Source organism: Delphinus delphis, chromosome 1 (assembly GCF_949987515.2).
Source record: "Delphinus delphis chromosome 1, mDelDel1.2, whole genome shotgun sequence".
Taxonomy (NCBI): domain Eukaryota; kingdom Metazoa; phylum Chordata; class Mammalia; order Artiodactyla; family Delphinidae; genus Delphinus; species Delphinus delphis.
This window is the reverse complement of record NC_082683.1, coordinates 106,340,050-106,357,460: the sequence shown is the minus strand read 5'-3', so window position 1 is coordinate 106,357,460 and position 17,411 is coordinate 106,340,050. Positions and strand designations below refer to the sequence as shown.

The following is a 17,411-nucleotide window of genomic DNA, read 5'->3' as shown; positions in this document are numbered from 1 at the left end:
TCCTACTGCACCTCTCTTCAAACTTTATCCAGAATTGACCACTTCTCGAGACGTCCATTGCTACTATTTTCATCCCAGCATCACCGCTCACTTGGATTATTGCAAAGTCTCCTGTTTCTGCCCTTTCCCTCTCTGCTAATTTATCCTCAACACAGGTGTTGCTTTTAAAATATGAGTCAGATCATGTCACTCTTCTGCTCAAAATTCTCCCCGGGCTTCCCATCTCAAAGCGAGAGCCAGTCATAATGGTCGTCAAGGCTTTTATGTGACTTCTCTCCTACCTGTCTCTTCTTACTTTACGCCGGCTGCACTAGCCGCCTTACCGTTCTCGTCTGCCAAGGACCCCCAAGTCGTGTCCTCACCTCAAGCTCTTTGCACAAGCTCTTCCCCTCTCTGCAGTGCTCTCCTAGACATGGGCATGGCTAGCGCCCTTTCTTCATTCAGATCTCAGCTCACTGTCATCTCAGGGAGGCCCTTCCCTGTTGTCCTACATAAGATATTTCAGATCCACCCCTCACTCTACCTCCGGCCTAGTTACACTCTATCACCTTGTGTTATGGGTGGAATTACGTCCCTTCAAAATTCACATTTTGGAGTCCTAGCCCCCAGTACCTCAAATGTGACTATATTTGGAATAGAGCCTTTAAAGAGGTAGTTAAGGTAAAAAGAGGTCATATGGGCTTCCCTGGTGGCACAGTGGTTAAGAATCTGCCTACCAATGCAGGGGACGTGGGTTCGAGCCCTGGTCCAGGAAGATCCCACGTGCCGTGAAGCAGCTTAGCCCATGCACCACAACTACTGAGCCTGCACTCTAGAGCCTGTGCAGCACAACTACTGAGCCCACGCATCACAACTACTGAAGCCCGTGCACCTAGAGCCCGTGCTCCGCAACAAGAGAAGCCACCGCAATGAGAAGCCCGTGTACCGCAACGAAGAGTAGCCCCCACTCACTGCAACTAGTGAAAGCCCACGCACAGCAGCAAAGACCCAACGCAGCCAAAAATAAATAAATAAAGTAATTAATTAATTAATTTTTAAAAACCATATTTCTCAACTTAAAAAGAAAAAAAGAGGTCATATGGGTGGGCCCTAATCCAATATGACTGGGTAAAGAAGAGAACATTAGGACTCTGACACAGAAGGAAGACCATGTGAAGACACAGGGAGAAGATGGGCATCTGTAAGCCAAGGAGAGAGGCCTTAGCAGAAACCAACCCTGCTGACGCCGTGATCTTGGACTTCCAGCCTCCAGAACTGTGAGGAAATATTTCTGTTGTTTAAGCTACCTGATCTGTAATATTCTGTTACAGTAGCCCAAGCAAATCCAGGATCCACCTTGTCCTGTCTGTTTTCCCCTGTGGTATTTCTCAGTGCTTGATATGACACATCTGTGTATTTATTTATCTCCCTCATGAGAATGTAAACTCCATGAAGGCAGACTTTACCTTGTTCACCGATGTGTCCCCAGCACTGAGAATAATGCCTGGCATGCACTAGTGCCCCCACATTTGTTGAGTGAGCGAGCACCTCTGACACTGCTCTCCTGGGCCCATAATCATCCTCCCAGGTTACTCAGTGCCTTCCTAACAGGTCACTCCCTTTTTTGTGCTCCGTTACCCTTTGAGACGTGGCCCCTGCTTATATCTCCAGCCTCGTCCCTCACGCCCCCTCATGCATCGCCCCCCGGCCAGACTGAACTCTTTCAAGAAAAGTTAGTCCCGCTCCTCTGGCTCTTGTGACACACTGTTTCCTACCCTGGCCCCCAACACACCCTCCCTTTGCCCATGTATCCCTCTCATCTTTTTTTTGTTTTTTTTTTTTAATTAAGCAATTTTTTTTTGAGGAGAGAGAGAGACATTTATTTTAAGAAGTTGGCTCACACAATCCTGGAGACCAGCAAGTCTTTAGGAAGTAGGCTCAGGTAAGAGATGGTGTTGCCATCTTGAGTCTGATGGTCTGTCTTGAGAATTCCTTCTTCTTCTTTTTCTTTTTTTTGGCCGTGCCTTGTGGCATGTGGGATCTTAGTTCCCTGCTTGGGGATCAAACCCTTACCCCCTGCATTGGAAGTGTGGAGTCTTAACCACAGGACCACCAGGGAAGTCCCTATCCCTCTCATCTTGATGCCTCCCGTGTTTCTGTTTGTCCCTCAGTAGGGGGCTGCCTGTCTTGTCCATTATTGTGTTCCTAGAGCCAAGTACAAGACGTGGCACAAAGTGGACTTCAGCCAAGATTTACTGAATGGATTCTGACCTCTCCGTCTCCTTGTTTCTGCTTTGCACAAAGGGGCTTCTATGTACTCTTCCCCACTCACCACCAGGGGGAAGCATGGAGTAAAGAAAACACGCGGCTTCTACTGGGTTCAAATTCTGAAGCTAGTATTTGTGACCCTTGGACAGGTGTCTCTGAGCCTGTTTTTCCTCTCATGTAAAACAGATAATTATACCTACTAATTAGGGTTGTTGTGAGAATTGAGTAAATATAAGGGCGTTCAAACTTTCCTTTTTGCCCTTTGGCTATTTCTTCCCCACTAGATTCTTAGCTGTAACAGGTTTCCTCAACTAGTAGGAAACTGGGATTGTTCTTTCCAGCCACCCTCTCCGTAGGCAGTGCCTGCCCTTACGGAGAAGAGTGAGCCTGTGTGTGCGGGAGAACTCTGGCCCCTCGCCCACCAGTTGTGCAGCTGTGGGCAAGTCATTTAACTTCTCTGAGCTTATGCTTTCCCAACTATAAAACAGTGACGTTGCTATTTGCCTCCCTGACGATTTGTTCTGAGGATGGATGTGCAAAGCACTTCATAAACTCCTAACCAGCCCTTGCCCTTGACTCCTTTCTCTTAATGCTTTTGAAAATGAGTGTTGTTAAGGTTAAAATAATTTCCAGAGGGGATCTCATCCTTGGATGGCAAAGTAAAGGGCCTCCCAGGATAGAGGAGAGCGGTCACTCCTCTTCCCCCACATAACCGGGCTTGCTCGGGTAGGCTGATTTCATGGGGAACTCACCTGCCAAACCCTCCTGAGGGCCTCATGGCTTATCTTACTCAAGAGCTCTTGGTCTGGTACGCAGTGGGATGAAATAGCTGTTAGTAGACAGGGCCAGGCATTGCTATGTGCCGGCACCCCTTTAATAGTTGCATGTAGACAGTTTAAAAGAACAGCAAGGACATCAAAACTCTGAAAGTTCCACCTGGAGAGAGGGAGGAAGAAAGAGTTCCCACCCCACCCCACCCCCAGACCTCAGAGCACTGGGTCTTGGCATGGTGACCTGTTTGTATTTATTATAAGAAACTTGGGTCTTTGTAAGTGATACCTGGCCCCCCTTTTCCTTAGCTGGACTCCTCTAGGGCACTGCCCGTGTACCTGCGAAGGAGGCTGGGAGGGGCTAAGAGCAACTACTTTGTTTACTATATGCCAGGGACATATCATTCTTCAGCTTTGGGGCCAAGAGCTGTGGTTTGCTGTGTACCCTGGGTCTGCTAGGGCGAGTGTGAGTCCCTTTGGCTGGCTGGAGAATTGTCTGGGGAGAGGCTTTGTGCTCTGTTCAGACCCTGCCTTCTAGTGGCCAAGGGGACCAGCCATGCAGTCCTGACCCTCTCAGTCCACCCCGCCAGCCTCTAGGAACCTGGTCCCTGTCCAAGGGTGAGTGGAGAGAGGGGAGAAACACTTTCCCCAATAAAAAGCTGGTCTTCCCTGAGCTCCTTTCTCTCCACCTGGCTTTTGAAATGTACACTTCCCTGAAGGTGGGAGGTGGTGGAAGAGGGCTGGTGGCATGGAATCTCCATTTCTGAAGCAAAAATCCAAACTAATGTGTAAGGACTTGAGAGAGAACTGGTCTTGGAGTCATGAGCTGTGAGTTCAAGTCCTACCTCTGTATGTACTTTCTGTGTGACTTTGGACATTCTGTTAACTTTCCATTAACAAGCCTGCGTAGCCTCATTTGTATGGTGGGACTCAAATATAGCGCCTCCCTCACAGAACTATCCCAGGGGTCACATATGTAAAGCACTTCATAATGTAAAAAGTGTTATAAAAACGTGAGGCATTGCTCAAATTATTGCCAGAAAAGCCTCTTTGTGGCTCCTTCTGAGTGTTCCTCAGGCAGCCGTGGCAGTGGGCGCCCCATCCTAGACGGCCTGCCACGGGGGGTTAAGATCCTGGTGACTGTTTCAGAGGCACTTAAGCCACTTGTGGGATGGTAAGAGAGCACCCACCTTGGAGTAAAGAACCAGGGACTTGAATTCCAGCTTTACCACTTTCCTGGGCTCTGTGACCACGTGCCACTCACTTAACATGGCCAAGTCTCTCTTCATCTGTATATTGAGGATGATGATACTCTCTGCACGTTGGAGAGGGAAAGGGGTGGAGAGTGTAAAGCAAAATCACTATATAAAAGGGTCTGGGACATGGTAGCTTCTTAAGTACAAACTTTGAATCTGCATCTTCATGTACTTGGGGCTTAAAGAAACTACAATTCAGCAGCTTGTTACATGCCCTGAAGTTTTGAGTTGCTCCTTGTGGTGTAGGGATGTTTAGAGAGTGCAAGCATGTGCTTTGAAATCAAAAGTAGGGCCTAGGTAAACCAGTAAAGGAAGTGTGCTGCGGGGTAGGTCTGTTTATATTGGTTGGAAAGCAGGGCATTTTTCCCTGAGGCAGGTTTTCCATGGAGGAAAATCTGGATTCAAGAGAGATTAAAAGTCTCAAAGGTAAAGGAAAGATGTAAGAAAATGGCCTGTACTGAATCACTGCAAAGGACAGTATTCATCAGAGAATTAATTTGGAAGGAAATAGAGTGTGAAGTAGCAGCAAGGCTTTCAACTCTGGCCTTAGAAACCCAGTCAGTGCTTCAGAGGCTCGCCAAGGCCCAGCCTGGGAGCTACCTCCAGAAAAGCAGCCGGGGGATGCCCAGAGACCACAAATTGCTGAGCTCGGGAGGAACTGATTGAGTGTGTAATTAAGGGGAGGGTTGTATAACACTTGGGTAAGTAGAACTTGATGGGGTCAAACCAGCAGGGCTTCTGGGAGATGAGAGAGCAGTCCCTGGAGCTGCTAGTAATGGAAGCCAGATGCATCATGTTAGACACAGCTTACCTGAGCCTGTGGGGAGAAGGATGGAAGAGATCAGGAAGGAGAAAGGTTGAAAGAGTGATTGCTCCCTAGATCAAAGTGTCCCCAGATGCTTAACACCCTCGTGGTTCAGTTCTAGGTGTAAGGTGGCATTCTGGAGCAATGGGCAAAATCCCCGGAAACTGAAGATCAGAGAGGCTGTGACTTGGCCAAGATCCCATAGCACGATGCAGATGCAATGGATGCTGAATCTTGACTGTGGGTCCAGAGTGTGTCTTGGTATACACCAGTGATGGTGACAGCTAGAAGGGAACTGTCAGAATGCAAAGGGGGCATCTTTGATCATGTGCAGGGATTAGGAATGGAAATCATTCACGTTATATTTGTGGAAAAAATGGTCATGTGGAGGCTGAACACTGAAGCAATTAGGCACATTTAGGAACGCTTGAATTCCTATAGCTGTATCCCTAGCATTCCCCTAGTACAAGAGGCCCCTCGTGATAGGCCCTCTGCCCACCTCTCCTACCTCTTGCTCTTCCCTCAGTTCTTGAGACGTTGGCTCCCTCTCGTCATTCAGACCTCAGCTTAAATGCGACTTTTTCATATGAGAATATTTCCTTATGTGTTTATGTGTATGTTTAATTTAGTGTTTATTTTTGCAGAGACACAATAGAAACGCAGTGGTTAGACAGACAGGCTCTGGAGCCAGACAGCCTAGGCTGAAGCTCCATCCGTTAGGATCTGTGTGATCTCGAGCACGTGTCTTAACTCCTCTGTGCCTCAGAACACTTAATCTATAAAATGGGAATAATGATAGTACTGTATTTACTTCATAAGATTTTGTGAAGAATAAACATGTAAAGTGTTTAGAAAAATACCTGGCCCATAGGAAATGCTCGATAAATGTTAGCTATTAGTAGTAGTAGTATTAGCATTATCCTGTCTCTCCCTCTATAATCAGCAGGAACCTTGTCTGGTTTGTTCACTGCTGTGTGTTTCTCCAGCACATAGATCATGACCTGGCGCGTGCAGCCTCAACACATATTAATTGAGTGAATTTTCTGAATTAATAAAGTAACTAAATCAGTGGTCAGTCATTCTTCAGGGAGATGTTTCATGTTGTACGGTAGGCCTCTGCCCTTTTGGACATGTTTTTCAACGGTTTGCGTAAAAATATAACTGAATAAACATAGAGTGCAGGCTAGTCACATTTACTAAGTGCATAAAACTGGGAGGAACAGGTTATTGAATGAATGAATAAGAGTGAATAAATGATAAGTATGTTAGATATGTCCAGATATGTCCATGTTGATATCTTTCTTTTGTTCCTGGGCCAAATATTACAAGATGTAACTTACTGGGGATAAATACAGAGTTCTTGATCTCACAGTCAGTTGCCCACAACAGTATAGGGGTTGTAGTGAGCAATTTGTTCAGTGTGAATCAATAATATGATATGTTCCTCAAAATTCTAAGTGTGCTGTGTCTGCACTGGTCCCTGAAATGAAGGAGGTGATGGCCCTGTTTTGTCCTGTGCAGCCCGGAGCACACCCAGAGGGCTGTGCTCAGATCTGAGAGCCAGACTTGGTAGCAGAGACAGACAAACATGTCAACTGGAAAAGGACCATCAAGGGGGAGGAATGGAGGCACTGAGGGAACATCGAAGATTTTTTTATGTGGATCCCAGGGACCACACTCAGACCAGTATGTAAGCTATAGGGACATGTAGACTTTAGATCCATATAAGGATAGTTGATGAAATAATCAGAGCTGCCATGCATGAACTGGGCTGTCACTGGAGGATTTTGAGCTTATGCTGGCATTTTGCCAGACTATGGAAAAGGGCCGCACACCAGCCAGGTGGTGGAATAAATGGCCTTCAAGTCTCCACCCACCCTGAGAATCTGTGCTCCTATGATTCCACAGCATCCTTCATTCCCTGTGAACAGTCTGAGTCAGAGGCAGGCCTCGTTTTGTTTTTCATGTGGTCAAGGATGGGGTTTGGTCCTCTAATTTGATGATTCTGAACTTTAAAGAAGAGGGGAGTGCTTGAGAATCTGGTGACCTCAGTATAACCCTGTTAAAAGTGTTGCTACCATCACCTTGGGCCGGTTGGGCTTTGAGACTCCAGGGAACAGTGGCCCTTGAAATAGTACCTTCTTGCTACTGCTCAGAATTTACACTCTGGTGCTTCTTTCTCTAAGGCTTTTCTGTGCTGCCTTTCAGTGCCCAGGAGAGCAGCAAGAGGGCTCCCTGGGTCTCTCTTCTGAAAGAAGAAACACAATTTCCAGCTCCAGCTAGAACCTTCCTACTGCCCAGCCAGCACACATCTTGTGAACTTTTAAATTTACTCACTAGCGCCGCCATTTCAGATCTTCTCTTTCTGCATTGTGAGCCCCGGGATGAATCTCAAAAATGCTTTGATAACTCAGCTTGTACAAGGCATATGCATGTATGTTACCTGATATCAGTCTCATAAAAACTCTGTGACATCCAAACGTAAAGCTGCTGGCTCCGAGGGAACAAAGCTCTGAGGGATCAAAGTCAGTGTTCCAGGGAGAGGCAGAGGCAGGACTCAGAGTCCCACCTTGCACCTTGAGGTCAGCTTGGTTTTCTCCCCATATCCCCATACCTGTCCTCTGGGATGTGGCTTTCCTTTTGCTTTGCCTCCTTCACCACATGTGGTACCTTCTTCTTTTCACTTCCCAGTATCTTCCTTTCTCCAAAGCTTACATCCACCTGTGCTCTGGTTCCTTTTCTGCTTCTTGTGATCTTCCTGCCAAGGATGGTAGGAGTACTCTTGCATCCTCAGTCCCTCCCACTCAATTGGTTCCTTCCTTTCTGTCTTAAAATAGTAATATTTCCATTATCTTAAACTTTATTTCTCCTTTCCTTCTAGCTATCATCTTATTTCTCTTGCCTAGTACTGCCAAACCTACCGAGTGTATTATAACTCACTATCTGTCTCCTTGTCTCTTTCACACTCAAACCCTTTTCCCTGATACTTACCCTTGCAATCTGGCTTCCTTTTTTTTTTTTTTTGCTTTATCAAAACTGTACTCTGGAAGACCAAAGCATCATTTAATCAGTTTTGAGGCCCATCCTTAGTGCCCTCTCATTCTTCAATTCCTCTGTACCATTTGGCCCTGTGGACCATCTCCTATTTCTTGAAAACCACTTTCCCACCCTCTCAGGACGTATACAACTCTATACATTTGTAGCTATTCCACTGACTGATTCTTTTTTTATCTGGACAACCATTTCCTCATCAGTTACACGAGAGAGGTGGGCTAGATCATTTCTAAGCTTTCTTCCTATTCTATGAATTTCAGTTTCTTTGGTTGAAACTTCTCCCCGCTTCTGACTGTGCCAATCCTTCATGACTTAGTTCTTGGCCTTCCATGCGACTCTCTTTTCTCCCACTTCCATGGACAGATAATCTATACTCATCTCCATGTGGAAAAATTCACATCTCCATAACCAATCCAAACCTCTCATCCCCCTGCCTTTACTTCCAGCTGTGCACACATAGATGCCACGTCATCACTCACTTCATACTCAGCACTTCCTCAACCCCCAACAAGCACTTCTCCCCAACTCCCCCAATTTTTATCCGTGACACCCGAGGCTTGGGTAAGGTGGGGTGAGGAGGGGAAGCTAACTGCTTTTAAACTATATTCTGAGAATATAATGAAAAAGTAAAATATAGGCCCAAGTATCTGGGGGAAAAGATTTAATAAAAGAGAGAGACAAAATGAAATCACTTAACTCCAAATCTCTTTGCTATAAAGGGAACCAATCTTCAAGCCAAAAATGGCCAAACAAACATGGTTAGGAGTGATCAAAACCTTAAAGAGGTGAGCACGTAACACCGGGTTGCTTTTAATGACTTCAGATCTTCATATCCAGTGAATAATACCCTGAGGTAGATAAAGAAGTTATAAATGTTACTTCAGAGAATTATGTATGAGAAATTAAGATATTTTCAGATTTTGAGTCTCAGAGAGCCAAAAATACAGAGGCAAATGTGGTCCTAGTTTTTTAAAACCCGTGAAATGTTAGATTCCAGAATCTGAAGACCAAGAGCTCCTTGGCCCCCGGTAGAGCCTAGAGTGGACTCTGAAACTAATAAAAGTCTGTGAGCACTTAGAGAAGAAAGCAATAATTACCATTCGGAGTCAGTAGTTAGCTAAAGTATTTTTTTTGTTTGGGTTAATAGACCAATAAGTCAAAGATTCCCAAGAAATTGATAAAATCTTTTTGGTTAGTTTATGTTTCTCAGTCTTACATGTTGGCAGTTTCCTTTTCTTTCATGTCATACCTGTGCTTGTAATCACCTGTTCAGTGTCTGGCTTCTTCAATCAATAGGCTATGAGCTTGGTGAGGGCAGGGTGGGACCATTCCTGACCACTTCACTGCTGTATCCATAATTCTTAGCTTTGTAGGTACTGATTAAAAGAATAGATAAAAGGATTAATTGCTTAATGGGTAGGTGGAAAATGTGAACTGGATGATAATAGATTTATAAGTGATTGCAAAAGTATACTTAAAATATTAATGAATTACTGAATTGATGCCAATCTAAAGATTAGCTCTAACTATAAAACTCTTGGAAGAAAACAGGAGGAAAGCTTCATGACATTGGATTTGGCAATGATTTCTTGGATATGACACCAAAAGCACATGAAAGAAAAAAAGTGGATAAGTTGGACATCATCAAAATTTTTAAAGTTTGTGCTTCAAAGGACACTATCAACAGTGAAAAGGTAGCCCATGGAATGGGAGATACAAATCATGTATCTGATAAGGAATTGATACCCAGAATATATAAAGAACTCCTACAACTCAACAGACACAAACAACCCAAGTCAAAAAAGGGCAAAGGTGGGCTTCCCCGGTGGTGCAGTGGTTGAGAGTCCGCCTGCCGATGCAGGGGACACGGGTTCGTGCCCTGGTCCGGGAGGATCCCACATGCCGCAGAGCGGCTGGTGAGCCATGGCCGCTGAGCCTGTGCGTCCGGAGCCTGTGCTCCGCAATGGGAGAGGCCACAACAGTGAGAGGCCCGCGTACCGCAAAAAAAAAAAAAAAGGGCAAAGGTGACCATATGTGTGTGTGTTTATCTCTTAGCTTTCTATCCTGTTCCATTGATCTATATTTTTGTTTTTGTGTCAGTACCATACTCTCTTGATTACTGTAGCTTTGTAGTATAGTCTGAAATCAGGGAGCCTGATTCCTCCAGCTCCATTTTTCTTTCTCAAGATTGCTTTGGCTATTCAGGGTCTTTTGTGTTTCCATACAAATTGTGAAATTTTTTGTTCTAGTTCTGTGAAAAATGCCATTGGTAATTTGATAGGGATTGCATTGAATCTGTAGATTGTTTTGGGTAGTATAGTCATTTTCACAATGTTGATTCTTCCAATCCGAGAACGTGGTATATCTCTCCATCTGTTTGTATCATCTTTAATTTCTTTCATCAGTGTCTTACAGTTTTCTGTATATAGGTCTTTTGCCTCCTTAAGTAGGTTATTCCTAGGTATTTTATTCTTTTTGTTGCAATGGTAAATCGGAGTGTTTCCTTAATTTCTCTTTCAGATTTTTCATCATTAATGTATAGGAATGCAAGAGATTTCTGTGCATTAATTTTGTATCCTGCTACTTTACCAAATTCATTGATTAGCTCTAGAGTCATGTACCACAATGTCCATTGCAGCTCTGTTTACAATAGCCAGGATATGGAAGCATCCTAAGTGTCCATCGACAGATGAATGGATAAAGAAGATGTGGCACATATATACAATGGAATATTACTCAGCCATAAAAAGAAATGCAATTGAGTTATTTGTAGTGAGGTGGATGGACCTAGAGACTGTCATACAAAGTGAAATAAGTCAGAAAGAGAAAAATAAATACCGTATGCCAGCACATATATATGGAATCTAAAAAAAAAAAAAAAAAAAAAAGGTTCTGAAGAACCTAGCGGCAGGACAGGAATAAAGACGCAGACATAGAGAATGAACTTGAGGACACAGGGAGGGAGAAGGGTAAGCTGGGATGAAGTGAGAGAGTGGCATGGACTTATATGTACTACCAAATGTAGAATAGCTAGCTAGTGGGAAGCAGCCGCTTAGCACAGGGAGATCAGCTTGGAGCTTTGTGACCACCTAGAGGGGTGGGATAGGAAGGGTGGTAGGGAGATGCAAGAGGGAGGAAATATGGGGATATAGGTATATATATAGCTGATTTACTTTGTTATAAAGCAGAATCTAACACACCATTGTAAAGCAATTATACTCCAATAAAGATGTTAAAAGAAAAAAAAAGGGCAAAGGACTTGAATAGACATTTCTGTAAAGAAGATATACAGATGGCCCATAAGCACGTGAAACAATGTTCAGCATTACTAGTCATCAGGACAATGTAAACCCAAACCACTTCACACCCATTAGGATGGCTATTATTAAACAAACAAACAGAAAATAACAAGTGTTGGCAAGGATGCAGAGAAATTGGAAGCCTTGTACATTCCTGGTGAGAATGCAAAATGGTATAGCCACTGTGGAAAACTGGCAATTCCTCAAAAAAATCAAGCTTAGAATTACCATATGATCCAGCAATTCTACTTCTGTAAGTTAATGAAGTTGACTTACATTAAAGATTGATTAAAGGGCTTCCCTGGTGGCGCAGTGGTTGAGAGTCTGCCTGCCGATGCAGGAAACACGGGTTCGTGCCCCGGTCCGGGAAGATCCCACATGCCGTGGAGCGGCTGGGCCCGTGAGCCATGGCCGCTGAGCCTGCGTGTCCAGAGCCTGTGCTCTGCAACGGGAGAAGCCACAACAGTGAGAGGCCCGCGTACCGCAAAAAAAAAAAAAAAAAAAAAAAGGATTACTTAAAAAAAGTTAAAGCAGAGACTCAAATAGATATTTGTATACCCACGTTTATAGCAGCATTATTCACAATAGCCAAAAGATGGAAGTAACCCAAGTGTCCATTTCCAGAGGAATGGATTAAAAAAAATGGGATATATACACACAATGGATTTACTCAGTGCTAAAAAGGAGGGAAATTCTCATACATGCTATAACACGGATGAACCTTGAAGAAATTATGCTAAGTGAAATAAGCCAATCACAAAAGGACAAATACTATATGATAATTCCATTTATTCAAGGTACCTCGAGCAGTCAGATTCATAGAGACAGAGAGTAGAATGGTGGGTGCCAGGGGCTGGAGGGAGGAGGAAACAGGGAGTTATTGTTAATGGGCACAGAGTTTCAGTTTTGCAAGATGAAGAGTCCTGGAGAGGGATGGTGGTGGTGGTTTAACTACGATGATATACTTACTACCACGGAATTGTACACTTAAAAATGGTTAAAATGGGGGCTTCCCTGGTGGCAGTGGTTGAGAATCTGCCTGCTAATGCAGGGGACACGGGTTCGAGCCCTGGTCTGGGAGGATCCCACATGCCGCGGAGCAACTAGGCCCGTGAGCCACAACTACTGAGCCTGCGCGTCTGGAGCCTGTGCACCGCAGCAGGAGAGGCCACGACAGTGAGAGGCCCGCGCACCGCGATGAAGGGTGGCCCCCGCTTGCCGCAACTAGAGAAAGCCCTCGCACAGAAACGAAGATGCAACACAGCAAAAATAAATTAATTAATTAATAAACTCCTACCCACAACATCTTTAAAAAATAAAAATGGTTAAAATGGTAAATTTTATGTTAGTTCTTTTTTAGCACAATAAAAAGAAATAGGTGGAAAAAAAAAGAGTAACTCTAATTGTGAACTTCAGGACTTTATTCTGGGCCCTTTCATCACTTGGAGAGAACCAAAACAAACAATGTTAGAACAATTTTCTAAGGACTTTAAGATTCTGGAATAATGGATTAAAATTAATATTGAAATTAAGGAGGAATAACTGTAAAATTCTGAATGCAGAATATAAATAAGCAAAATTTATATAGGATTAGGGCAATGACTTATTTTACATGAAAAAGATCTTGGCGTTTTCATTTCCTAAAATTCCAAAGTAACCCCACAGCAGAAATATATATTTTTTAAAGATAACTTTCCCCTATTCGTAGAACCGTGTTCAGGTAAAAGGAAGTAACAGTCTCACTGTGCTCAGTGCTGATCAGACAAGACTGGGGCACCGCTCTCTTCAGTTCTCGGTATTGTACTTTCAAGGAGTTTATAAGCTGTAATAAAGCAGGATAAAACTGTGAGAACTGTTAGGGAACTCAAAACCAGATCTCACGGTTTTTGGTTGATGAATAAGGGGATTTAGCCTGGGGAAAAGAAAATTAAGAGGGACAGAATAATTGTTTTCAACTATCTGAAAGGCTGGCCTGTGAAATAAGGACTGTCTTTATTCTGTATTTACTCTTAAGAGCAGAATTGGGATAGACAGAAAGCTAAAAGAAGGCTGATTCTTCGTGTGGCAGAATTTTCTAAATATTAGAACTGATGACATTCAGTAGAATGGCCTCCCCGGTACTGGGTGGCCACCTGTCAGGAACGCTGTAGGGCAGTAGGTGGGTCCTTTCCGACACCATGATTCTAGCTTCCTTTCATTTTCTCAGTCTTGGCATTGTTTGACGACTCCTTCTTTCCCCCAGTATCTAATGACATTTTCAGGGCTCTTCCTTCACAGCCCTCTTGGCTTTACCCTTTACTCTTCACCGCCATTGCCAGCAGCCTGACTTCCTCATCCCTGGATGACTTGTGCGTGCTGCCAGTCAGCTCTTCCAGCTTTAGGGCTGCTTGCTTCAATCCATTCTGCATGCTCCTGCCAGACTCATTTTATAAAATATTTACCATGTAATTCCCCTGATCAAGACCAAAGAGTGGTTTCCCAGTGCCTCCCACGTCAAAATGAAATTTCTTTTCTTGCCTTTTGGGGCCATTCTTCTTTCCCTGTCTTTTCCACCTCACATTCTATTACTCAAATGATCTATTTTGGTTAAGCTGTTCGCTTCAATGTCAACTAGCCTGATTGTCTTCACCGGTTCATTCCCACGCCATTCCCTCATGTGTGCTGTCCTTCTGTGTATCCCCCCCCCCCCCCCCCGCTTTATTATAGAGACCACCTCATGTACCACAACCATACAAAATCTTTCCTGGCCATCCAAACTCACGCTGATCCTTCCTTTCTTTCATTCACCGAATAAATATTTACTGATTGCTGTTAGAATGCAGGTACTATGCTAGATGCTCGTGAACAAGTGATGAGCAAGAAAAATTCGGTTCCTGACTTCATGGAGTGGGTGAGATAGAATAAACAATTGCTGTAGAGGACACAAATAGGATGTTGTGCTACAAAATGATGATGTGCATGTGTGTGTGTGTGCGTGCGCGCGCTGAGGATGGGTGGATGTTTTGATGGGGTAATCAGAAAAGGCCTTTCTGAGGAGGTAACAATTAAGCTGAGACCTGAAGGATGTGAAGGTGTCAGTTCTATTTTACAGCCATTGCTAGTATATATCTCTTCAATTAGATGTAGGCTCCTTGTAGGCAGCTGTTATACTTTCCTTTTACTCTGCTGTGCCCAGCACAGTGCAGGATCTAAGATAAATGCCCAATGTTTCTTATAAGGCCCTTGCTGAAACCATGGATTCTGTTATATAATGCTAAAGACCATTTCTTTCCTGGGCCAAGTGACGCCTATTTCATACTTTGTATGGATGTGATCCTTGTATTTCCTTATTGGTATTATTACACTTTTAAATAATAATGATTATATTTTAAAGGCCTTGCAGACACTAAGTATAATAGGAATGAAGAGGATTGTAGGAATTCTCTAGCTTCATTGACAAGGAAAAGACAAACTAATCTTTATGACAGTATATTGACATTTCAAAACTAGCATTTAATTATTTACATACTGTAGTATATTAAAAGTACATATACATTTGTATAAATAAATCTGTGTGTGTGTATAAAATTTTTTAATAGCTCAACTACTGACAGCTGTAACAGAGAACTTCACCAAAGCCTTGGAAGAACTTTTGCAGTTTGGAGAACAAAATAAATCACAGTAATCCATGATTCCCTGTAACCAAATACACTTTGAATGAAGGCAATGGTGATGACTCAGTGTCTAGCAAGGTGCTGGGCCCGGCTGGACTGCATTTGATGCTGGGAACTGAGCCGCCAGAGGCCAGAGCTCCAGAGATTTTAAAGCCCAGCCGAAAGCACATGCTTAGATCAGACTGATTCATGGGGAAGGGCGAGAGTTTCCAGAAAAAGAAACTCTCGGCGGAGCTGTGGGGTTTCTATGTGGGAAGCGGGGAAAATGAAAGCTCCTGAAAGCTTGGCAAAGACTGAGAAATAAATACAGGCTCCCAGGAGTCTTCAACGGAAGAAACTTAGGCTGTGACCAAAAAAAAAAAAAAAAAAAATTTTTTTTGAAAAGTTAAATCCACCCTCAACACTAATTAACTGGACACTGAATACCACTGAGATTTCTAAGTCCTTTTTGCCTTTGACCCTAGCTCCAGCCACAGGAGAAAGAAAGAGGGAGTCTAGCACAGAGCTGTGGGCAGGTTGTACAGTATGAAGAACCAAACTTCCTGGAGTCACACATCAAACCAGTCCAGTCCTGTCCCCCTCTCCCCACCATGGGGAAGACCTGCACTTTCCTAAGGCTGGGCTTTTTTTTTTTTTTTTTTTTAACCTGTTCTTTGGAACCCTGGGGTCCCTCATAATTGCTTCAGGCTCTGAGGGGGGATTTTGCAAGGGAAGCCTGAGTTCTTGTATGTTTGGTGAAATAACTGAATTTTTCCATGCTTTAAGTACGTGTGAGGGACTCATTTCTGAACCTTCTCTTTATCTTCTTTCTGTGATCATATACTCACCTTCTTCCTCTGGCAGTATTTGTTGCCAAGCACAACTAAGCACTGAGCCAGAAAGTTAACAGTTGAAGTGTGGTTACCTATAGGCAGAAAACAGATCGGGTCTGTTACAGTAACCCAGATAAGGAGCCATGTGAGGGGGAGAGAGAGAGAGAGAGAGAGAGCCTTTTTTAATTTACACAATCCTCATAGCATACCTTCTTTTTAATCTAGTTTATGATTTAACTCCCTCCAGTATAAAATATTGGGCCACAAACTGGCTTCTGGGCTCTATAAACTGTTTGCTTTAAATGTGTCATTAAAATTTTACCACCAAATTAAGATTCCTTGACTTTTCTTAAATATAAGTGTTTGTGATTTTGAAAAACATGACTGGTCTGGGTTAGAGAAAAGAAAGTGACAGTAGGCTCAACTTATTTAAGCAGCAGAAGAAATATGATGCAATTTGATGTTTTTTAAAGCAAAAGAGATGAGTCTGTGAGTTTAAAGATTTCGTAGAATAAGCAAGTTTTTGCATGTGATCTTCCTGTGGTTCTCTCACCCCTCCCCCAGCCTATCCTCCACACCCCAGGGCAGTAATCTTTCTGCAGAGCCAATCTCATCACCAGATTCCCGAGCTTAAAACTTGGAAGTTCAAACTCCTCAGCGGGCCACCCCAGGTTCTCCTGTGGCCTGTTCTCTTTCTGAGCTAATTTCTTCTCTCCACCCCCTTTGAAGAGCCCAGCTGGCTGCAACAAGCAGGCCTTTGCTGCCCCCACTTCCTGTTTAAAAGCCTACCACCACCCTCCACCAGGAAGTACTCCCTCCTTCAAGAGTAAACTCAAAACCACCTTTCGTGGAGTCTTCACCGTACCTTCTTCTCTGGCCTGTGGCACTCTGTCCGCACCTTCACTATGGCAATGCACGGAATGGTCAATTCACACACGCAGTTCCCGGTCCCAGCCTTAGCACAGTTCTTGACACACACTAGGCACTCTCTAAATGGTTGCTGGTTGCTGAATAAATGAGTCTTTGGGTTAAATACAGCTTTCCTCTCCTCTCAGCACTTTAAAAGTAGTCAGAAAAGGAAAAGGAAGTGACTAAAGTGTAGACAGTTTAAACGGAACACAGTACCCACCCTGTCTAGGGTACTCCCGGCCACTGGGAAGGAGAAAGCAAGAATAAAGATAGAGACCAGGATCCCAGCTCTGCTTGGAGCTGCTGGAATTTCTCACAACAGCCAGGACCGGCTACTTCATCTGTGGGGCTCGGTACAAAATGGACATGTGGAGCCCCTGGTCAAAGATTATTAAGAATTTCAACATGTGGCAGCAGAGCATTAAACCAAGCCGGGCCTTGTGCAGCTGCACAGGTCGCATGGCCAGGAAGCTGCCCTGATGACAGAAGTTGCATCATGATCACAATATCAAGAAGTACAGGAGAGCAGGGAAGCTGGGAGAAATTTTGGATCAATTTTTTGGATCATAGCTTTAAAATATGTAAAATTGTTTTAAAACTTATTTT

At 43.8% G+C, this 17,411-nt stretch overlaps 1 long non-coding RNA gene across 1 annotated transcript; it reads right to left on the bottom strand.

Moving 5' to 3' along the window:
• Nucleotides 1–8,789: 8,789 nt before the first annotated feature.
• Nucleotides 8,790–16,843, bottom strand: LOC132422356 (uncharacterized). Its single transcript, XR_009518854.1, has 5 exons — nucleotides 16,762–16,843; nucleotides 15,912–15,988; nucleotides 11,708–11,873; nucleotides 9,382–9,508; nucleotides 8,790–8,980 (listed from the first exon to the last, which is right to left on the bottom strand). It is a non-coding gene; the product is annotated as an uncharacterized lncRNA (long non-coding RNA).
• Nucleotides 16,844–17,411: the final 568 nt, after the last annotated feature.